Here is a 25182-nt window from a genome sequence, read left to right as displayed (position 1 = left end):
TATCACTCAGGAAGAAAAACATGCTGGTTCCATGGCAACATGAAAGTCAATGAGCCCACCTTGAAACCCACAAACAATGGCCTCTTTCAGAGCACCACACAGAGGGGAGGGACTTTGTTTTACTGAAATGTTGGATTCTTTCAGATTATTTGCCAGCAAGTCTTTTTTTTTTTTTGGAGAGGGGAAAAAAAAGAGAAAAGGCACACCATAAATTTGCCTTGCACAAGTTGATTTGATTTTTGGAACCTATTACCAAGCCACCACTGGATTTCCTCCTTCTCCTCAATCCTGCCCAGAAATGCAGCAGCATACAGCACAATGAAAGCCACCATCACTTGATTCAGGGTATACACATCTATGACAGACAGAGAAGAATTCTGATCCTAGAGCAACCAGGATAAAGGGATGGCCTCCAGGACAATGTGCTATCCTAAAGGAGAAAATCTGGAGAAACGTGGAAAAAAAAAATCAGGAAATTTAGGATGACGAAAGAAACCCTGTCCTTCTGAACCGATGGGAAATTTGCTGAGATTCACTGCATTTCCCAAAGCTAGTTCTGCCCCAGCCATTAGAACAGGCTTCAAAATATTTACATGCCTTCCAGTTTAGGACAGTATTTCAAGATTATGGCTGGCCGTGGCAGTCTGCTTCTTGGTTTTGATTTTATGTTTACAGTACTGCTCTTCAAGGAGATTTTCTCTGTTCTCTTCATTACCCTTGGGAGACCTAGTCAAGCACAACACCACGCTCCACACCAAATCCTTCATGGCTACCTGTTAACTCTTATTTCAACAACCTCACTACACAGCAGAGGGTCAGCAAAGGAGGAAGCAGCACCAGAGCCAGCCTGAGAGGACAGGTCCTCAGTCTTGCTACCTGGAACGGGCAGCCTTGGGGCTGGCAGTTTCTGGAATGAATTCTGGAAGATGGCCCCATGGCTGTCTTTCCAGCCCCCGCTGTAGCTTCATGATGTAACTCACTGGCTGTGGATCACAGGAAGCATCCACAGCAGTAAGGCCCATGGAGTCAATTCCTTTACAACATGGTAGCACTGCTCCTTCACCTCCTCCTGCTTCACCTCCATGAAGGTCCCTCTGGCTGTTCCTCAGATTCACAGGTGCCCTGCTGACAGCTGTCACTCAGAGCACAATCTGTCATGCAAAGAGATGGGTCATTTGTGTTATGCCATCCTGCAGGTGGTGTGACTTTTCTCCTCTAATCCAGGTGATGGGCTCTCATTCCCACTGCACAGCATTTTGAAAGGATTAAGCTAGGGAGCAAAACAGAGGATCTTGATAAGAGATACACTCATATTAAAATTTCTTGCGTCCTGGAACTTAAAACTTAAGAGTAGAAAGAATTTATACTTTGCACTGTCCAGTAAGAATGATTCTCCTTGTCGCATTTATTTTAGTAACTTCAGATTAAATATATTTGCTTTTCAGGAGATGATTTTACTCATTAGCTCTCAGCAGGTGTGAATCCCAGAACTGCAAGATTAAAGCAGGCATGTGCTTAGAGATGGAGCTGGCCATTACCCTGCAGATAGTAATTACAGACCACAGCTGCCTCACCCACATTTTGAAGAGACCAGGTGCGTTCTGAACCTATCTTAGTTAGGCTCCCTAGGCTCCTTTCTTGCCTTTTTTTAATATCAGCTACAGATGCACGAGGAGGCAGTAAGTGTACTCAAGGCAGGGAGATTCTTGGCAAAAATCACAAGTATTCAGCTTTATTCAAGCTAATATTAGCAACCTGGAATATGTAAAAAAGATCATTTTCTTTGAAAGGAAGGTTCATCTGATCTCACAGCATGCTGAAGGAGTGAAAAGCTTTCAGGATAACAAGCCGAATAAAAAATTAAAATACATTGTCACAATTTACTTCTGAATTCTTTCATTGCTTAAAAGGTCCCCACAAAGAACTCAAAAGCCCTTCACAGATTTATGTTATTACATATCCTTCAGCACCCGCACACAACTGTAAGTTGGTTACCACTTCTCAGAGTGGCAGAAGACAGCAGCCCTTCAGCTTGACAGTCACTGGCACATAGGTGTGCTGGGAGTGCAACAACTACTTACAGACTTATACCTTTTGAAAGATCTCCCCAAAATGTTCAAGTTCTGAGCTATCACAAACAGCTATCATAACTTGTAAAGCTTTTTTTTTTCTTACCAGGATACACAATCAAGTGACCTTGAGCAGTCACACCTGAAGTGTGATTTACAGAGGACACAAGTAAGAACCTTCACAGCAGCCACACTTCTTAAGGCAACGGATGCCCTACCCCCTAGCCAACGTCTCTCCCAGCAGCCACAGTGAGGCTCGGGTCCTGTCACTGAGGACGCCTACAAGGCAACACAGGCACTGAACTATGCTCCAAAGGTCGCATACCAAGCAGCAGTGGGAAAGAAGTGTACAGTTCTTCAGTTCCTGAGAGCATCCTGCTGGCAGCAGCCTACTGAGTATCGCTGCCCCGTATCACCTACGAGATAAGACACACAGTGCTATCTGGTTTCAGCAGCACCAGGCAGAAAAGCACGTTTGTTTGAGGGGCCCTCTTTGTTTGTACAGTACTCTGAGGTTAAAGCTTCTGCATCTTACTCATTCGCTTCAGGAAAATTACTAACATAGCCTCAGTTGAAATCATTATGCCTTTGTCCTAACATGAAGTGACTGGAAAGTTGGTATCATGAAGAGAGGGAGAAAAAAAATGTGAAGATACACTGAACTATTTTTTCCACCTTTCCCACCCAAGCTACACCAACTACACTTGCACTCTGCAATTCTTCCTTCCTCTATCTGAAACCTAAGCAACAAAGTCAATGAAAAGATTTTGAAAGGATACAAATAGGTAACCAAATAGGTAGTTCACTTAAAACAACGTTTGAAGAGCTAGTAAACTGGAGAAATCACGTTCATCCAGGCTTGTCTCAGCCTGATGCAACTAGAAACTGGTGCTAGGTTAGCTCCCAAATGCAAGGGACAAAACACAGCTGCTGCAATATTAGGAGCAGCTTCACTGCCACAGCTCTAGGATACTTGCTCCCTTCACTCTGCTCAGTCGACCCAAGTGTAAGTTTTGTGAGGAGCACCTGAATAGGCCAGACTGAGGGTTTGATAACCTTTATTCATAAGATCATCATCACTTCCATGTGAATTGCACAGGTCTGAAGGCCACAGCTCAAAGTCTCATTTCCACTCTCATAGATCCTTCTCTCATTTGTCACGTGAGAAGATAGTGGCAACAGCAGGTCAGACTGCCAGCAGGGACCAGACTTCTGTCCAAGCACAAAAATGATCCAGCTCACCTTGCAACTGCCCGATCCAGCACAGGGCAGGCAGCAAGCCATGAGCAGGACAGAGGGAAGCCCCAGCTTAGGTTGGATTAAGTGCAACATAAGACTGCACTTCACAGATGATAGAGGACACGAGGTTTGAATTGAAGTATTCAATTATATATAGCAGCTCCTCCACTTTGATAGGCTCAGCTCTTCATAGGATTAGTCCTTTTCTTGCTGGGTGTATCGATAGGAGGGGCAAAGAGTCTGACCTCACTGAAGACTTGCAAATACTTGTGAATCCTGCATTCACTGAAGTCAATGGAAACTTCTGGTTGACTCCAACAGAGGCAAGATCGGGCTTGTTATCCAAATGTCCTCCTCAGGCATGGCCAAATGCCATTTTATTCAGTGACTGAGCATAGGATGCATCTTAGCAGAGCATAAAATACTAGAAGATCTCTCTACAAACATATTTCATTATAAGGGTTCATACCTTCAGCTCCTTGCTTCCTTTTACTCTCTCACTAGTGACCACCAAACAAAAATCATTTTCTGCTCCACTCACTTGTTCTTGTACCTGTCACATTGCTGCTCCCATTCACCTCCTGCTCTAGCTCTGGAAAGGTCTGCAGTGACTCCGCTCTCAAGATCAGGTATATTTAACCTGAATCAGAATTACTTTCTTCCTGTACTAAGAAAAAAATTACCTTTCATTTCAAACCCTACCAACAGCTATTTAGAGAAGGGAACAGTAGGTGGGTGCAATGCTGGACAGACACACCTAGGTTGCTGCACTAACCTTGCAGTGTACTACCATGAGCTCACCAACATGCTATTCAGGGCAGCAGGCGCTGCATCTATCTACTCCAATCTAGTGGTCTCACAAGACTAAACTGTAGCATGAAGGAACTACTGATGCTTCTCCAAGACTAGAACCACTAGACTACATATGCTGCTCTTCCCACACAAAATTTTAATATAAAGGCTGCATATGGTGGAAGAGTCATTTTCCTGGAAACTATTAGCTACTAGACCATCAAAATCACCATCATAAAACAGTAAATAATTACACTGAGATTGATAAACTTCCTTGCCTCAGCTGTTGGATGTTAAGACAAGACTAAACACTTCTGTACATACTAGTAAACTTTCATCATTTGAGTAGCTTTCTTGTTATTGTCGAACCTATAAGCAAATAATCCTTCTGACTGAGCATATGGCAGGAGTAAAGCAGCAGGATGGGAGAGGAATTTAACATGTCAGTACAGTTTTGAAGAGGCCTCTCTCAAAGGAAGGAACAGCCTGTCCTTTTAACAAAAGTTCCAAAAATGTCATTTTAAGAACAAAGTGCTCTGGCCTATAGTTCTACTTAACACCCTGTCTTTATGAGCAGATGTTTTAAAGGTCACATTAGGTCCTTTTTTAAAGGAACACAAAAGAATAGTAATGTTTGCTCATTTCGCAACTACATTTCTACAGCCAACATTTTAGACCCCTACTAACCCTTAACCTGCTCATGGACCCACTATGTTTTAGATGCTAGTTGCAGTCTGTAAGACCCACCCATGGTGGACGAGGATCAGGATAGGAAACATTTAAACAAGATGAACATCTGTAAGTTTATGGGACGTGACAAATGCATCCATGAGCAGGGAGGGAGCTGGGTGATGTCAGCACAAGGCCGCTCCTGATCATCTCTGGATGGTGATTAGGATGGGTTCTTGATGTCTGAAAGAAATCACGTCTTGCTTTCATCTTCAACACAGGCAAGAAAGGATATGGGGAACATGTCAATCAGCCTCACCTCAATCCCTGGCAAGCCAGTGGAACAAATCCTTCTGGAAACCATTTTCACACATATGAAGAACAAGAACGTGATCAGCAGCAGTTTGCACACATTTCTGAAGGGGAAATAACGCTTAATCTTCCTGACAGACTTTTACAATTAGATGACGTGCTTGATGGATGAGGGGAGAAGTAGATGTTGTTTAATATGACTTTAGTGAAGTGCTCAACACTGCCTGAGTTAACATCCTCATACACAAACTGATAAATCACAGTAAGATGCACTGAAATATGGTTCAACTAACATTTTAAAATGAATTGTTTTGTTATTTAAGTTGTATTATTTATATACATAAAAACACAAGTGAAATCATCACAATCAAAGAAGCTGAAAACCATAGAGGATGGAAACCTCTGTTCTGAAAACTGTAATAAAATCTTTGTTTAAGAGGACTTCATGCAATCCCTCTGCAGCTGGGATGAAGGTACCCACTACAAGTGACAGATAAGTCTCAGAAGTCTGTCCCTATCAGCTAGTCCAGAGATTTTAGTTCCTTGTCATTTGAAGGCTAGTGAATAATTAGCTTCACTAAACAGAGAAACAATGGAATAGCAAAAGCTAACAAAGGTGACTACCTTAAAAGTAGACAGAGTAAAAGAAACATGGGTCCTAATTCTGATTTCACATCACTTCAACCATTTCAAATTACCACCACTGTTAGGGAAAACTAGTTGAGTAGGGAATCCTCCCCAGACTTCTTGGGAACTTGCACTTGTTTAAGACAAACAATAACTTACCCTGAACATAATTGTAAAGGAATCTCTAAGACACGATACTTAAATCCATCTTGCATAAATGTTATCTTAATCACACTTTGTAAAAGTCTCCTGACCGAAAGTGTAAATAATCTTCCTAACACATTGCTGGAGCACCACCAGAAGAACATCCCACTCTCTTTGATTTTGCTGTGCTGCTTTATGTTGTACAAGATAATCTTTAGCACTACCCAGATTCCTGGACTGCACTGAAAACTCTTCTCTCCTTGCTGCATTCTACTACAGAAAATACCTCAGATAAGTAATTTATCTAGCGAAATTCCTTCCTCTCCCCTGCAAATGCCTTTCCTACTGGTTGATTTCAGAATGCCAGCAGAAATAGTACCTCTGAATTCAGAGAACACCACCATAAAAATCAGCATACAGATGGAGTGTCAGACTTAAGGACAACTGGTAAGTCAGTGTCAGCACAAGCTGAATGTTACTTGTCCTGGCAAAGCATCTTTCCATACATGCATCTGCTGATATTCGGAGCTTGAAGTATGTTAAGAAAAATTATGTAATTTGTCAAAGCCAATGGTTCTTCATCACTTATATCACTATTCCCATTAACAGCTACAGAGAGCAGTTAGAAAATGACTCACAGTTGCACATCTCTTCTACAAACAGAACTCTGACTCTTTGGACTCCAGCTTTGCACTTTTATTACAACTCAAGGCTATTTATCTTGCAGTAGACCATCTTCAAAGATTCCTCTTATGTCAACAATGAGAAACAAATGAGTCTTCAGAAAACAGGAACTGATCAGATGCAAACATCTGATGAGATGAGAAAACATCTGGGAGGATATTATCTAAGGAGACTATGCTACAGCAATTTACATTCATTCACAGAATAAGGTTATTCATTTCCCAACCACCCACATTTTGATTAGGACAATTCTGCCTTCATTTTTACATGTACCCTTTCTTTCCTTAAACAAATCTATGAAGTCTCTGTAAAGGACAGTAAACAGAATTCCGTCAGGCATGGATATCTGTTAGAATTGCTTTTTGTTTCTCCAGTGAGGAATTTGAACAGCATGCTCGAGCTGTTTGAAGGAGACAGTTCAAGGATAGTTGTACCATCTCTGACACTTTAAACAGACACTTCAGGCCCCCTTAAATCACAAACTCTCCCCATCTAGCTCAATGGCTGGAATACAGGAACGAGATGTTCTGTGAATTCTTCCTAGTTTGAACACATCAAGAAGTCAAGCAATTTAAGCTAGAAATGTAAGAATACAAGCAGATGTTTGGGCTTTTTGACCCTTATGGTATCCTTGACCACGGACTGAATGACTGCATACCAGCAGATTTAACATGCTGGTTTTACATCTTTTTTAATAGTGCCTTTGCATTGAAACTTGTATCTCTTCTAGGAATACTCAAATTCTCAACGAAAATTTCTGCTAGCCTAGGTAACATATGACTTGTCAATAATAATAGTATTCATTTAGAGCTACTCACCACATATGCATTTAATTCTGATTTCACTAGGACAGCTGTAGAATCTTACTGGCTGGCGATTTCCTCACACTCTTATGAATATCATATTTTCTCCCCAATAATCAGATCATTCTTGCTATAGTTTTCAAAAACGCAAGAGACAAGGAAGGAGGAGAGAGAAAACGCACACACCTAGCTGCTTACAACAGCTCTGAGAAAGAAATACTTGGATGAAGTCACAAGTGATGCAAGCAGAGACTTAGAACAACCAAGAACATATTTGTTTCATTCTTGCTACTTCTGCCACATTTCTTCGGACTTGCTACGATTCTAACAAAAGCATGCTTAGAATGGAATACATAAAAACAGTGCATCCTTGAATATCTTGGCTAAGTTAACATACAGTACTGATGCTGTCCCTCATGTAATGGAAAAGTCTCTATCTTTCTCTATACAGGACCACAGTTATGCTCATTACAAACAGTTCTGTAATGTAATGGGTCACTTAAACTTATTCAAGACCAATCAATCTTTCATTAATAGAAAGACTGATGTCTTTTTTCACCTGAGCAACTTCCCAGAGCTATATCCAGCCCCTTTAAATTTAGTACCAGCAAATTTATCTCTTGCAGATCTAAGTAACATAGCAAACATATGAGTCTGGCATTAGCGTAGGTCAGCAAAGCCCCAAAATAGACAGAGGTAGTTTACAATATCTAAGCTGTGAGCTGGCTATCCATCTCCAATTTTGTGCTTGGTAAGAACTGTTAGAAGAATACACAGAAAGAAAAGAGCCAGAATACAGAAAACGTTCAACTTTTCATATACCCATGCTAAGCTACATTTCTGAGCAAAACCCATCACCTACACTATGCAATAGATGTATGCACTGGCTTGGAACAACAAAAAAAGATCTGTTTGAATACTCCTATCATGTAAATTTAACCCTGAAGATTTCTGAGCATTCAGTAGTAACAAAATATGTTGGAAGTATCTCTCATTTCAGAAGCTTCCAGCACTACTGGGGATTGGTTACCTCAGTGATCAGAGTATTTTTCACCTTTGAAACACCTAGTTTTTGGCTCAAGCTTCTTTATAGAGTATGCAATTTCATTGTCAGCATCTCACCATTACCAACATTTCCACAAGACAAACAGATTTCAGTTACCACTAACTAAAGACCTCTGCTGGTTATGAATTGACAGCCAAGGAGGAACGCAGTCTTAAATTCTTCCCATCCTCAAATTTCCCAAACCTTTTGAGTTCAAGCTCCCTTATTAAAAAAGAGCCAGTTCAAGCCCTTGAAACCATTATGGTACAAGTTCCATATCTAAGATCATCTTTTCCATGAGCTGTTTGAGGGAGGATGGGGAAACTGACTGGATTCCTGGCCTTGGCCCTGTCCAACACTTGTTTTGAGGAAGGGCAAAGGTCACTCAGTAGAAAAAAGGCTTTCAGCGGAGTGGGCTGGAATTTAGCTGAAGGGAGGGAGGAAAAAAAGACTCAGTCTGCTCATAGCTCTTCCACAAATACTGAGGTATATCAAACTCATTTGCAAGGCTTTAAGGATTAAAAAAGTTCTTGCTGAAGTCCAGTAGTGGCACTTGTAGTAAAAACAAATGAGAGGACTTCACCATTTACATCACACCTCTCCATACACCCACTGTAAATTCAGCCTCTCAGTGGATGAGCAACAGAGAAGTTAACCTTATTTTCCTCTCCACACAAGTGCTAGATGATTTTCAGTGCATTCCCCAGAACAGACTTTTCTCCTGCACGCCAGACCTGCACAATCAAGCTCACCTCTTATCATTCTTCTCCTGGATAAGTAGATGATTTTCCCTAAGAAATTTGATTCCCCCATGCCCCTTTTTTTCCCCTTAAGAACACAATTGCTAGAAACCTTGCTGCTACTGCTGAACTCTGATTTCTTAAGTCAGATGTACAGTAGTCATAAAATGCAGGATCAGGAAACTTTCAAACAAACATTAGGAATAGTTTCCTCTTTCTACTTCTGGTCTGTCCCACTGAGTTCATGCAGACAATTCACAGCATTTATATTGCACAAGAGCTGGAATGCAATATCCTGTGGTTCAGCAGGTGGTAGGATGACTCTTCACAGGCTCATTACTGTCTACAATACCCACAGCCTTTCCTGCTTATTTTGTCCTGCTTGCCGTTAAAGAAGAGAGAGACAGCAAGCTCTGGTTTTGGTATGACCCTCTAAGACTGATTAACAAAGATGTATGATACAGCATAAGGGATTTAAGGTGGGACTTCTTTAAAAGAGAGGTCAACATATTTCTACTTATTTAAGTGGAAGATGTGGTCAGTTCCTATATTTACAGGCAATTGCAATGGCTGAAAAAACAGACCAGCTGCTTAAGGGCTTACTAAGGGAATTTACAATGACTGCTCATCCTCCTTTTGAACACTGCTAGCGTCCACAATTTCAGGAGTAAAAGACTTGCATTTGCTTCTGTTCACACAGCATACAAGAAGGAGAGTTCATCAGAAGAAGAGATCTGATTTCCTTATAGTCAAGGGCAGCTTGGTGCTAAATCAGCACAACACTTCTTAACCAAATGCCATGAAGGTATGCCTGAAATATGTCTGGCTTTCTATTTCATACATATTTAGGTGCTAATGAAATACCAAAAGCTAAAACAATACACTATGGCACTACAATTCTCCTTCTGAAAAGTGATTATTAAAAGGAAAACATCTCAAGCTCTCCAGTTCACAAACTTAAACAGTATCGGTCCTATCCTCTTGTTGGCATGTAACAGAACCATTATCAAACCTAAGAGGGGAGGGAAATTAACATAATTAGTAATAATAAAGTACTAAAATACTCTTCTTGACTTGAAGCCTGCAGCTTGGTGTTTATCAGCTTCCTGCGTGCAGGTGTCATACAGCAGCGCAGTGTGATAATAGAATCACTCAGATCAGAGAAGAACATTGCAGTTTATATGTTTTCCTTTCAAGGCCAACAAATACACAGACTGATCAAATACTCCACAACTAAGCATTCAGAAGAAGGCTTCATGAAACACTAATATTCTTACACACAGCCAAGTATTCAACTGCTTTCTTAAAGGTGAAAAAAGGCAAAAGACAACTCATGGAAAGAAGAGTAGCAAAATGTCACCCACTAAATCTCTCCTTGGAATTACTAAAAGCAAGATGATTTCTCATTAATTCTGGCTCAAAAACTACTTCTGAATTCATCACTGAGCACGAGCCCTCACAGTTTAAAGACTGACCATTAAGTTACTCCTCTGGGAGCAATCAAATATTTTTAAGAGTAATTCAGATAAATGTGTTTAGATTTACTTTGTTATGACAATAATCACCATAACCCTTGCCTTGACATGCAACAGAGCACGTATATCACAGGAAAGCTGCAACCTTTTGCACCTAACCCACCAGAAATCCCCACCACAGCACAACGTTGTCAAAAGAAGCTTCCACAGAAAACAAAGTGACAGAACAGGCAGGGCTGGGAACATGCAGGAAGCATGTCTCTCCCCTCTATCCTGAGTTGTTAGAGCTCCAATGACTTACCCTTTGTTACAGATTAGATAAAAAACTCAGCTCCTGGCACCTGGCGGCCATTAGGAAACTAGAGTTATTTGGGTTACTAGACACTGTGTCCTGGTCATATTTCAACACAAACAATTAGATTTGACCTTAAAATTCCCTGCTGTTTCAAGAAAAGCCATGTGTTCTTCTATCCCTCCAAAGATGCTGTGCAACATTTGTTGGTATGCTATGAAACAGAACAGTAACACTGCAGAAATCTGGTATGCCACACCCTACAGTGACATGACACTTGATTCATGTATTTATTACCTGAAATTGCTATATTAGATTTTGCTGCCTGAAAAACTCTCTAGAACCCCCATTCCATAGAGTGATGGAACATAAAAAAGCTGCACATTCCACAACAGGACCCATGGAAATAATTTCCATGGATGAAATCCTTAAGAGCTCCCTATGCATTACTGCAAGGAAAAAAGAAAACAGCTGTACCATGTTACAGCCTTGCTCCCTTTTCTGTGGATCTCTCATGTACTGCCCATCCACATGCCAGCTTACAAGACTGTTCTAGCATCTTGGTGTCAGAGGTAAGCATTTATGGCCCCCGTCAGTCACCTGGCCTTGGTACTCCAACTTATCCTTCTTAAGGTTCTTTGTTGGCCACAGAAAGGCTCTGGTTGTTAATAGTCATTCCCAGAGTCATGCATCAGTTAAATGACTAAGCTACCTCAAAACTAGATTGGATAAATATCCTCTCCACCAACCTTCTTCCAAACACTGAAAGATTTCATGAGGTTTTGAATAGTTAATCTGGATACGATGTCAAACTTACACCAAGAACTATTTCAAGCTGCTCTTACTGACATTTGAGATTTCCAATAAGTCAAAACTAAGCAATAGCTGTACATAAACATACACCCACACACATTTTTACTTCCATCAAGTATAATAGCTTTGGATACTTTAATCTTAATCTTCCTCAAGGATTATGACCCTAATTAGTTTCTCTATTTGTTAGAGACATGTGTATTGTCCCCAGAGTGTACACTGAGATGTATTCTCTGGCTTGAGCAGGTTTCCTGTATTTTTTTCTGGCTGCACACAGGAACATTTCTCCTGATTATATGAAGTAATTTCATGTTTTCCGGAAGACTAGTACTTCTGCTGCTGCAAGGGAGAGCAGAGAATGATCCCTCTGGATAACTGATCATTGACTCAAAAGATTTATGATCTGCGCTATCACACCAACGATCTGCTTAAGAATAAAATGCTGTTGCAGAAAGGTTCCTTATTTATGGTCTCTATTTACACCCAGCCACATAAAGCCCAGCTGTGCTCTGAGCTCACAGGCCCTGCTGCTGCTTCAGTGTAAGACTGAGCAGAAAGAACAGTTTGTTACAAAGCAACAGATGTTCTCAGGACTTTCCTCAGCACCTCCCCAATGCAGTATGGCATTTTAAATTAAAATCAGGCCTGAACCTTCACATCTACACTCAGGTAAAACATTTAGCTCAGGCATTCTCTGTGTTTTAAGAGGCAGGGGATCAGACTGAGTATCCAAGAGAGCTGTGTGTATACAGAGTCTTGGACAGCAGCAGAGAAATTCTGCAAGGTTTTGTATGCACCTGGAAGACTGCAGATCTTCTGAAGTATTTCAGTTCTGATTTCACGTGTAAGGGTACAATAGGGTCATACCTAGTAACCTAAGCTCACTGGTGCCAGCACTAGAAGAGGAGTAATAAAAATGAGAAAGCTAACAATTTCCCGTGGTGACATATTTCAGAACTATTTTTTTAATATATGTGCATAGTCGTATTTAAACCTCACAAGCTTTTAAACACAGTTGACAAAAATTACTATTTGAAGAGTCTCTTTAAAATGTAAAATCTCAATAAAATTACATGCTTGAGATTTCTGATCAATGTTACATTTCCTTATCTTAACCACAAGAAAAAGTCACAGCTATCTACACTCCCACATCAATCACTCAGAGTAGGATGGGTACAAGACCTAAAGCTGCAGTGGGAGAAATATATCCAGAGCTAAGAGTTCAGCCTATGAACTGATCCAAACATCAACTTCCTAGAATCCCTCCTGGAGGCAAATAACAACTTCAAACTGTAGAACAGGGGTGGTACATTGTACATCCTGACACCCCACAGATTCCTGTGGTACAGAATACATTAGTAAGGGCAAAAGGTTATTTTCCAGCCAAGTTTGTATATTAAATTCCATAGAAAACCAAACAAAAGGCAACGCGAGCATTCACTTGTCTATGAGCAGCGAATTCAAAAGTATTTCATTCCAGATTTTCCAAAGTTGCCCTAACACTGGCAGCTTATACAGCACGGATGCGCGGCAAACAAGGCTACGTTAACCAATATCAAATTTCAGTTAAACATACTGACCCAAGAAGGATCTAAAAAGATTTTTTTGTCCAAATGAATTCAGGGTTTAAGACCTTTGCTAACAATTACTACAGAAAGCATCACTGAAAACACTAATGCATTTTAGTTATTTACTTTTTAAGTATGCAGGCTGGCAAAGTGGCACAATAGGCAAATAAAGGGTGGACAAGAAAGTTATCTGATTGATTTAGTTAGATAAGTTATCTTAAGGTATAAATTATCTAACTTATTTCAGTTTAAACCAGCTACAGAAACACTCCTTGTCTCATACTGAAGACAATACCTTGCATTTGCTATGTTCAAGGTGTAGAAGTTCACACCAAACCACAACAAGGAACATAACAGGGTTGCTGAGGAGCTGTCAAACATTGTCCTTTCTCTTACACACATACACCCATATGTGGTGCATGGACACAGTCTTCTGTCTGATAACAGCAACACTGCACAGGATTTCAGGCACCTGCCCTGCAGTCCTCCCTGCTGAGCTTCCTCACTCTATTTAACAGCCCTTCTCCTCCCACAGACGCCAGCGCATCCAAAGACACTTAAAAATACTTAGAGAACATAATCAATCAATGTCTTTTTAAAAGCTGAACTTTGTTCTCAACACTTAACCACGTTCGTTGTGCATCAAATATGATATAACACAGCAGACCCTGTAGGCCAGAGAAATATGATTATTTTTTTTCTGCTCTTCCATCCAGCCTGCCAGAGATCCTAACTCCAACAGCACCAGTGCCAACTGCTTCACACAAAGATCCAAGAAGTCCCACAGCTGACAGATCTGATATAACGCAGTCACAGGGAAACCATCGCCCAACCTCCAAGTGCTGCTGAAGGCAAACATCCAGATGTTGCATAACAGACCCCTAAAATCAAGCACCTGACTTTAATGCTATGAAAGAAAAACTGATACTTTTCAGATGGTTTTGTTTCCCTCGATTTTTATCTAATATGTAGGAGCAGAAGGTGAGATTTTAAATAAGAATGGTTGTTCTCATTCTACCATGACTCCTAGAAGGCTCAAGCAGTGGGCCCAAGAGAACCTCATGAGGTTCAACAAGGCCAAGTGCCAGGTCTGCACCTGGGCCACAGCAGCCCCCACTATCAATACAATCTGGGGGATGTAAGGATAGAGCACAGCCTGCAGAAACAGGCTTGGGGGTACTGGTGGATGGCAGCTGGACGTGAGCCAATAGTGAGTCCTTGCAGCCCAGGAAGCCAATTATATCCTGGGCTGCAACAAAAGAAGTGCAGCCAGCAGGGCTAGGGAGGGGATCCTGCCCTTCTGCACTGCGCTGCGAGACCTCACCTGGAGTGCCGTGTCCACATGTGGCGTGCTCAGCACAGGAGAGGCATGGAGCTGTTGGAGCAGATCCAGAGGAGGGGCACAAAATGATCTGAGGGATGGAACAGCTCCCTGCAAGGACAGGCTGAGAGCTGGGGCTGTGCAGCATGGAGAAGGGAAGGCTGCGGGAGAGCTGAGGGCGGCCTGTCAGTATCTAGAGGGGGGCTGTAAGAAAGAAGGGGACAGACTCTTTAGCATATGGTCTTTAGGTATGTTGTGATAGGACAAGGGGAAATGGTTTCAAACTGAAAGAGGGGAGATTTAAACTGGTCATAAGGAAGTTCTTTTTATAAGGCTATTACAGGTTGCCCAGAGATGTAGATGCCCCATCCCTAGAAACACTCAAGGTCAGGCTGGACGGGGCTCTGAGTACCCTGATCAAGCAGTCCACGTCACTGCTCATTGCAGGGGGTTTGGACTAGATGATCTTTCATCATCCTTTGCAACTCAAATGATTTTGTGGTTCCAACATCTGTAAGATTATTATTTTTTAAGTATCTGCAATTAAAATCAAAGCAGCAAATTCTGGCATGATTTTTTTTTAACCCTTCAGAAAAAACCACGCGTGCTATCGTTAAAAGCACAGCATTCTAAGGCTAGTACAATTAAGACTCATTAAATCCTTAGTGCTATTAGGTCTAATTCTCTCATAAACATTTAAAAAAACCTGCCATCACTTGTCTTTAGATAATATTTTGGTTTTACTTACATTATGCCATTAGAACACAATACCAGCTTTCTCCTGTTGCTTCACACTGATGCCACGTTTAATACAGTACAGGATTTTATATAATCCTGATTTTCAATCATCACTATTGACCTCAGCGGAACATATGTACAGGGAGGTACAAGATTTAGGTGAAAGTTCAAGCTTTATGGGGTAAAACTGTAATTCAACGTTGCATTTGAATCAATTGTTACAAAATATGTTTCATATATCGTTGTCATGATTCTCCATTCATAAATATTAGAAGAGTTGCCCAATTATTTGTGAAAAATGAAGAACACAAAGTACTTGTGTCATCTTTAGAAACTACCAAAAAATATGTACAAAGATATATACACATATAGTCCATCCCACTAAATTTCTTCCAATATTACCAACAGCTGCTTGCCCTGAAGTAAAAGGAAACCTGCCCTCTTCAACCAGTTCTCTCTACTACAATGACCTGAACGATTGAATGTACTTTCCCATTCTCTACCCTCCTTCAGCATGAGCCCAAGAAGTGGACATGCAGAACACCAGGAGTACGCACAATCACTTCACATGTACAACATGATACGGAACAAGAAAGTTCCACGAAGTCATTCACCAAGCCATGCTGAAAATAGAGACCAGTTTTCCTGATTCCTTACACTGCATCAACCCCTGCACTACTGCCCACCCTACCCATAACAGAGCTGGCAGAGCCAATACCCTGCTAAGGTGCCCTCATACCATCAGACAGCAAGCAGCAGCTTCGAGCTTACCAAGAACAGAGGCTGTGATGGATATAAACAGAGCAGCACAGTAAATTTCACAGCTCTGCCAAGTATTTGAACGCATTGTAGTAGTTTCATCTTACAGAAAGAATCTGGTTTCAAACAGAATTAGAATTACTTTCCCATGGAAGCTCTATAATGAACTTGTTTAATTGCAGCATTTTACTTCTCTTCTGCAGCTTTTTCTAGATACTTAGTGTTCCTTTGATACCGTGCCAGGTAATATCTAAATAATCGAGTATAGGATGTAGCTGACACTCGATACAGGAGGAAATAAGGATCACTCATGCCAGACAATGAATAAAATTCCAGAAGAAATGGAGTGCAATCAGCTCAACAAGGCCCTCAGTGAGCTGCTAGGTAAGGTGCAGGCCAAATTCTTGCTATAAGCACAAGAGCGCAGACTACACCATGTAACAGATAATTGCTTGCTATTTTGGTGTTGGTTGTTTTTTTGTTGTTGTTTTTGTCTCTTTCTTATATCCGCATCCAGCTTTTAAGGATCTTCTAATACACCTTTCACTACCCATCTGTAACAGGGGAAAGGAAAAAAAGAAACCATTTCCATTATCTGAAAAGAAAACTCAGAACATTCTTCATGAAGACCAACTGTGCTGTCACCCTTCCTTTACAAAACCATGCAGCAAAGGAAGTGCTGCAGAACAGAGATGTATAAGCTGCTGGGTGGCAGAAGGGCCCCTCCAAACAAGCATGTCGTGGAGCTAGCCTGTACCTGCGTCTCACTGCACATTCCTCCCCCAAAGGAATTCAGAGCTGAAAGCCGGTACAGTGCCCCTCTGCCCTCCTGCGCGTGAGCTCACAGCACCGGAATGAAGAGGAGGAAAGTAACTTTCCCACTAGAATTCCTTTAATGGGAATTATTAGTGCTCATCTAGGAGCTGGAATGATTTTGTCCAGTCATTCTTAAGCAAAGAACACATCTATAACTACCTCAGCAAGATTAATTCCTGGTAAATTCAGTGATATACAATGCAAACAAGATCAGTGGGCTGACAGTCTTCTGTCATAAAACAGTCATTCCAGATCTGGACAGTAGCTTAATTAAAATAATTTAATAAATCACTTTCCTTTTCCTTTGTTTCACAAGCTAGAAGATAACAAAAAGGGTAAAAAGAATTGGAAAGTTATAGCCAGCAACAGAATACTTCTGCTGAGAACAACTTGCATGGAAGTTATTCAATTCTTAATACTGAGTTTTGAATTTTATTTTTTTAAATAAGATATCCTGAAGCTTGCTCAACACTTGCTGCTTTCAGTATTAGAAATATGTTTGAGGGAAAAACACACACCATTCACAAATCACATCACCTTTTTGTGTGCTTAACATAGTATTCATTTACTTCTATCCAAAATACTTGGTGAACAACGCAGCTTGCTGTTTCACAAAGTATCCCTGAATAGAGTTGAAGAGTCATAGTAACACTGAAAACCTGATAAAAACCTTCATTAATTTTGTTCCACCACAGTCACAGACTACAGCTGAGATAACACTGCTTTCTAATCTGTGCCACTCCTCTCTGAACCACATGCAGAACTTGGCTGGCAAGTGTGAAGCTGAAAGATAAAATCCAACTAGACCTTGGAAAGTTCACACTATCACGTTAGCACATAGAAGAAAATTGAGTTGGACAGAGTGTTTCTAAACAACCACAATCAACTTCTTACATTTCCATGCAGCACTGGTTAGAAGTGCAGCCCTTGCAGCTCTCCAAAGGCAGGCTGCACAAACCTTCTGCTCACAGAGGGCCCTAGGGTACAGAAAGCACTGCAATTATGGTCTGACAGTTCAAAGAAGCTATGCTACCTAACAGACCAGGATCATTATGCAAAGTGCCATTTGCATTTCCTGACGGGAACATCTGTTCTCATCCAGTGGATGAGCAGAGAACAAGGAGTCACAATCAAGCCCTACTGCTGATTTGCCACACGTGCTAGGACAAAGCCATATTCACACGTGGAAGGCAGCAGTACTACCACGTAAAGTGCCACAGAACAGAACAACGTGGGAAGGCACAGCTGAAGGAGACCTGCAAAGTACTCAAACATGAGTGAAAGACAATACAGTAACAGAACCGGTACTTACATATTTAAAAGTCAAGACTAGGATATTTTACTTTGTACTTATGCAAAGGAAACAGAGTAAAATGCAAGTCTGTGATATATGAACCCTAGAAAAGGGATAAAACAGACAAATTTTTTAACTGCTACCAGCACTTTCATTTTAGGACTCATTCTAGCCTACAGCTCTGCAGCCCAGTTCATCTCTGAAGAGCCTTCCCACAAGCTCAGGTGATTTTCTGCAGATTTCTTGAGGCGCAGAAGGCCCTCAGTTCCCAGACACCCTGCTGAGGGTTCTCAACATTCCACATGCTTCAGGGCCAACACATTAACATGGAAATTGTACCACTAAGAGGTATTAGGTCAAACCACAGTTCTGAGCTCACTCTAATTATCTAGTCAGATTTTAGTTTAACGCTAACAAGATTACAGATTCACAATGATTAATCTTGTTAAGAGTACCACAAAGAAAACCATATAATCACTACCTTGGAGAGACCAGCTGAAGTATTCTGTTTATGGTCACCAACACATTTGCTTCAAAACCTCTCCGGAGTTTAAAGAATATTCCTGGTATCTACTTGTGGCAAAAGCAAGCTAAGGATCCAGCATTTACTTTGGTAACTAGAGTACTTCGCCACTATGACTGTATGGTTAGGGAGTTTCTTCTCTTCACCACCCTATTCACATCTTTTCTCTCTTATTAAGCCTACAACTCTCAAAATAACAGCAAAAATCCTAGTACCACTCACCAGAGGAGATTTCATGGACAATTTCCTGCTGGAGCCCAAACTACTTTATTAGGCTAAAAAATGTAATACTCCTCCTTATCAATAACGATCACACAGCTCACAAGAACAGAGAGCCATTAAAACTGTGTTTCAGATGGAACTAGATTAAAAAAACCTTTTATTGAACAAAAAGCAATTAATTTGCATTACATCTGATGAATCAAAATAAAAGGCGCATGCATTTCAAAAGTAAGCAGCTCACTTTCAGCACCCATGGCCAACCACAGCCCACCACTGTCATGACTGCAAGACGGAGACTCACCGCACTTCAATCCTTCCTCACAATGAAAAGTCCGCACACTGTGCAAAGCACTACACACTGTGCAATGCAACACAGGACTTGCCAACTGCACTTTCCAGATGAATCCACACTTCACTTACGCTGCAGTTCACATAGAAAACATTTACAAAGATGTATTAATTTCGCAGACAATGCTCCAACTTTTCAACCCCTTCAGTCACACTTGGTTGATAGTTTACAGCCTCTCATGGAGGGCTGATGCTGAAAGCCTGCAGGCTCCTTTTATGGAGAAGTCTGAAGACTTCTATGAATTCTTAATTTTACAAGCTTGCTTTTGCCAAGTGTTTTTGCTCCTGCAGGCTATGTTCTTCTAGCTCAGTTACACCCTGCTTTGTGAACAGGTTTAATCATCAAAGTAAAGCGCAGTGATTCACCTTCCTATTGTTGCGATGAGTTCACACCGTAGCGGTTGCAAGGATTTCAAACTGCTTTCAAAATGTATGTATTCTACAGAGCAAGCGATTTCTATACACTCCTTCATGGCGATATTTCAATCACTATGATGAGAACAATTACAACTATTAAATTGCCCTGTACCTCTTTTGGAAAGTAATTAACACAATGAGTAATTACATGAATCTATTTAACTTTGTTACAGTAATGAGTATTTGGAGTTCTTTTAATAAGCATAAGAACATTTGTAAGTCCATTCTTTAACTGCACTTTCATCATTTTTTTAACTGCATTTTTCCTCTCTTCTGCTGCTTCTATGGAAATGGGAACATGACAAATATGCAAAACCATATGAAAGGGAAATACAACTCATTTCTTACAGAAACCTTGACTAATGCATTACCTTTCCTGGCAGTTCACAATTACCCAGATGATTTTATCTGCATTATATGCCAGAGCAAGGTCTTGCTAACTGCTTGAGTCAAGGATAAGACTGTTCGTTTCTATTAGTAATGGGAAAAGTAGTAAACATAAGGCACAACCCTCAAATAGATTCATGCAACAGAGATTCCTAGGTAACAGGCGTTGACATGCCCTCACTGCTGCTAAGCGAGGCATCAGAAAAAGCACTGCAAGATTAATGCCAGGAATCGTACCAGCAGCCTCCCAAGACTATGAAGACACAGAGGAGAGCATAAGAGCACACTGAGGCAAGGGCTAGGGATGGAAAGTACAGTAGGTTCCTGCTGAGAAGGAAGTACATCGTTGAGCGAATCACCAAGCAAATGTGGACCACAGCAGCTACTGACACCTCAGAGGACTGAAGCAAATCAGACCAACCTATTTCACAGGGCTGATCCTCTCAGTTTCAAGGTAACCAAATGAGTAGAGGCCAATCAAACTGGATGGTGCTGGTTTACTGGTCCAATGAAGTTCACCCATCAAAGCCAATTAAAACCCTTTAGAAGCAACAAGAAGGTGGCAAGCTTGCACAGACCATAGGGTTACTACAGCTTTGTACCCATTTGGAAGAAGAGCAGAGTCAGAAGGTCAGTTCAGTCTCTTCTGTCCAGCAGAAACTGAAAAGTAGCAAAAAGGACAGAGGAGCAGATCTATGGAACGGACTCTTTGATTCTATGTAAGTTCTGCCCTTTTTGGTTTCCTCAGACCTGAGGAAAGAGAAAGCTATTCTGAAAAGATGACTTTGAATACAAGCAATAACATTGAGGTCAACACCTTGTGTTGTAAACAGCTTCCAGAAACTGCAGTAACACAACTTCTGTGTAAGTCAGGCCATCACTGAAAGGAAACTTGTATGGGGGAAAAAAAAAATTCACTGACCTGCAGGAAATCTGCGCAAAAAAAAAACACAGGAACAGATAATTTGATTTCTGCAAGTATTTTCAATTTTCTTGGCTAGATCTCCAAAGTCCCTTCTCACAAGAATCAGGTAACAGGAAATGTGTGGTTCCACCTTACCTGTTTTCTTCTTAGACAAGTAAATTGAAAGAGAAAGTTCAGTCGGGTTTTACAGTCTTCTCAGGAGAGTAAGGGCCTTCATGAGGATATTTTGAGAAAAAGAAAGAGTTAATGTTAGTTACTGATCTCCTGTCTCAGTAATTTGCCTTCCTCCAATATTACTTAACATTGCAGTCATAATAAGACAAGACTGAGTCCAACTGCATTTCACAAATGCCCTCTAAGAAGAATCTCTGCCTCCTTCCAATCCCTTTGTTAGAGCGATTCCTTCCACAGGTAACAACGTAAGAGCTTTAATTTTAGTTCTGATGAAAGAAAGCAGTCCAGTATTTGAGACTGGATTCTCTGAGAACTTGAAAATTATTTAGAAAATAAAGAGTTCTTAGGAAATTTTGATTTCTGTCATTATTATAACATTTAAGCCAAGACACAGGTGTTACCAAACTCCCTACACCTACCGTTTAGGCAATAATTTACTTCAAAATCACTATCCACATAGAGGCACACAAACCCACTTAAGAAAGAAAAGAGCAAGTCAAAAACATCAGCAACTCTGACAGCAAAACCACCGCCCTTTTACTCTCTCAACTTTTGGTGATCTGTAGCATTCTCCTAACATCTGTAAGCATCAGCTCATTTCTGCAGTTACCTCAGGAGGAGGAATTAGGAAGGAGTTAAGGTGCCGAGCCTCTACTCACCTGGAGAGAATTTTCCATCAAATTTGACATATCTTGGCAAAGGCTGGACAATTAACAGTATGATATCTGCTTTGCATATTAATACCCTTCATATAAAACTAATTATCACTATTTTTCTATAGAATCAGGGATTAGCAGATATATTGCTATTAAAAAGCTGACCTTCACGAAATAACCATTCTCAATGCAATACAAAATTCTCCGCCAAACAAGAACCTCTATACCCACACACTCCTAATAATAAGAAGCTGCCTTAACTAATAAGCAAATCCTGATGTTTAGAAGATAGAAAAATCACATTTCACAATTTCTTGAATTCTGTAGACCTCTTCCTAACACAAGCGAATATATTACAGATATTGCTGCCTTCTTTACAAAGCTCAAGGCTATGTAAAGATATTATAGTTGTAAAAAGTCAAGCAGCAGGAGGCTCGCAGATCTATAAATGCTGATCAAAATGGCAAAGAAACAGGAAAAAAAACACTTTAAAACAGATCTTAATGGATAAGATCATATTTCCAGAAACGTCACAGTAGAAAGCAGAGCGACGAGGGTTACAACTCCATTTTTAAATACCCAGTCAAACAGCTATTTTTTTGATTACTCAGATCTCTAGGACAAAATTCATCTTTGGCATAAGGCTGCTGAAAATAATGAGCCTCATTCAATTAAGCAAGTCCAGTACATATTAAATGAAAATACATTAATAAGTGTTTGTGTCATAGATGAACAATCAGGCAGAAAACCTAGGGTATGTTAGGAGAGGAAAAACAGGATCACTTGGGCTAACTTGCTGCAAACCAGCTGAGCTTCAGTTACACAAAACTGAGCAATTTGCCCAGAACTGGTTGTATCAAGTAGCTTTTATTCACCTTGCTTGGATACTTCCAAATGGGCTCAATGTACTGCTGAAGAAGACATTAAGCAACAGCAAAGTGGCTACCTCTAGCTAATCAAAGACAAAAAAAAATAAAAATAGAGGATTTGAAATAGCAACAAAAGCAAATAAAGACTAAACTCATAAAATAAAAGCTAACTCTACTCATCTGAAAGATGCAGAAGTACCTCCCTGTCAAGAAGAGGATCAAGGTGGTTCCTTAGGATACCAGCACGCGTTCCAGCAAGCTCAACTAGCTGAAAAGTAAGGATATAGGTAAGGAGTTATCTCACCTCTACACTAAGTATGCCTTCAGACATGCACAGAATAGCTGCTACAACTATTGATATGAGAAAACTTCTCTGAGAGCTTTGCAAAGGGATGAGAATCTCAGATTTCACTACAGAAGACAATCTCTGACCATCACAACCACCTTCATCTCATTCTCCACCTTCATACCTTAAATTTGATACATTTAATGCTATAATGAGAAAGTACAGTAATAATAACAGAGTAGCAAAGTCTCTGGCTACAGCAAATGAGGACAAGCCCAAATGCAGCAGCCATAGACACAGAAACAAATGGGAAAAGCTACTTACCTTTAGAAAGCCTCAGGCACACAGAGATCTCTAGTAAGATCCCCTCACCTCCACTGCCAACCCTTAAATTAGGCCTGGTAAGGGGTGGATCCTGGCTCCACCCCTTCCAGTCACTCAGGTTCATTGCATGCACCTGAGCTCCCCTGGGTTGGCCCTGCCTTCCCACCAGGTGCTCCATCACTGCTTCAAGCTGTGACTTACCATTGCCACTACAATACTCTTAAATCCTATTCTTACAAACATGTACACGTGACAGACTTCTGAGACAAAGCCATCTTTTGTACAGCTTTATTGAAGATGCTGGCCACTGCCTATTGGTCATAACGTTCCAGATGAATGCTCAGCAAATTGCTGCAGTATTTACGAAGTTTCATGACTGAAATCAGATCAGCTGAAGGGAAGAAAAGGTAAACAGTTATAAGTCACATCACCTTCAACAAGGAGTGCTTCAGCTGTTGACCATTTCTGAACAGCTTGGGGGAAGCTACTATCTTTATTAACCTAAAGTTTTAACCTCGTTCTATTAACGTTGTATTTCACAACACTCAAATCACACAGCTGAGGACTACTCAGGAATCCTACAGAGATTCTTACTTTTTGGAGAAAAAGTGCTGCTTGCTGCAAGAACAATTTCAGTTTCGCATTTTCTCTTTATGGCTGACTTCATGCTAGAAGGTGTTAAGAGTCTGACTGGTTTCTTGTTGTGTTGGATTTTGTTTTAATTTAGCAATAGCAGAAAGTCAATTACCTACTATATCTGAAACGATGACAAAAACAGTCTTTCTTTCCTGTTGAGCACGTCTGACAGCTTTTTAATATTAAGTCATTAAGTGCATTAACTGCTTAGACGCATGAAGCGCTAAAATTATTTGAGGAGCCTATTTCTGATTCTTTCATGCTTTCAGACTGCTCACACAAAAACAAAGACTTTGTTTGCTTTCTAACTCTGAAGGAAACTGCCAGGAAGACTCAGAAATGGCACACAGACGTTGGTCTTACTCATTTCAGTAGAATTCCCTTGACAAAGTCCCTTTATACACACTGAAACTTGTCAAGAAACTGCAAAAAACAACAGCAACAACAAACCCTGAGATGTGCTTCCTAACAGCTATACAGCAAAACTGGAACAGTTTAAAACTCTGTTGATGGTCACTTCTGCATCAATCAGGACAAATTTCACTGACACATTGCACAGATTTATACAAATGACTGCAAAATGGGCTTGCTGCGTTTATTTCAAACAGCTTTGAAAATACCTGCTGCGTTTCCACGTAGATTCCAGTGCAGTAGGAACACTCAGGAGAACAGTTGTTGGTTTTGTTGAGGGGGGAAAAAAAAAAACTTACAAAAGTAACTCTCACAGTATGGCACGCTGTCTAATCTCTTAATCTTTGGGAAGATTAGAGCCTGTAGCTACCACCTGATCAGGATGGTGAAATTCTACCAGCTCGACGCGTTAGAAAAAGCACAAGGCAGAAACAAGTCCTTCACATTTCTAAAAAATATAACCCCCGGGCTATTAAAGCCTCTTGAAAAGATTTCTTCTCAGAGGTACACGAAAGTTCCAAGCACTTGCAATTTTAATCAAGAGTAGCAAAAGCACTGGGAAAACATTGGCTCAGAAATCGAGAGCTCAAGCCTTCAGCTTGTTTTTGTTAGAAGCTTGTTAGAGGTTGAATTTAAATAAACTTTCGTAGGGCGCATTATACGAAAGGCTTCCCCTGATTCCTTGCAGGCGAGGCGCGGTAAAGCCAGGACCACAAGGACTGGAGAGCATTGTACGATCTTCATTAACATCACAATGTAACAAAGAGATCGCTCCGAGGAACTGCGCGGCGCTCGGGCTGCCCG

At 40.8% G+C, this 25182-nt stretch overlaps 1 protein-coding gene and 1 long non-coding RNA gene across 3 annotated transcripts in view; both read right to left on the bottom strand.

Moving 5' to 3' along the window:
* Positions 1–25182, bottom strand: part of COL4A6 (collagen type IV alpha 6 chain) — a 123044-nt gene that overhangs the window by 97040 nt on the left and 822 nt on the right. The window lies entirely within an intron of this gene.
* Positions 202–23484, bottom strand: LOC110403271. The gene is made up of 3 exons (XR_002441596.1): positions 22921–23484; positions 21158–21233; positions 202–1270 (listed from the first exon to the last, which is right to left on the bottom strand). It is a non-coding gene; the product is annotated as an uncharacterized LOC110403271 (long non-coding RNA).

This window comes from Numida meleagris, chromosome 8 (genome assembly GCF_002078875.1).
Source record: "Numida meleagris isolate 19003 breed g44 Domestic line chromosome 8, NumMel1.0, whole genome shotgun sequence".
Lineage (NCBI taxonomy): Eukaryota > Metazoa > Chordata > Aves > Galliformes > Numididae > Numida > Numida meleagris.
The sequence above is the reverse complement of the archived record's forward strand: the minus strand, read 5'-3'. Positions and strand labels throughout refer to the sequence as shown.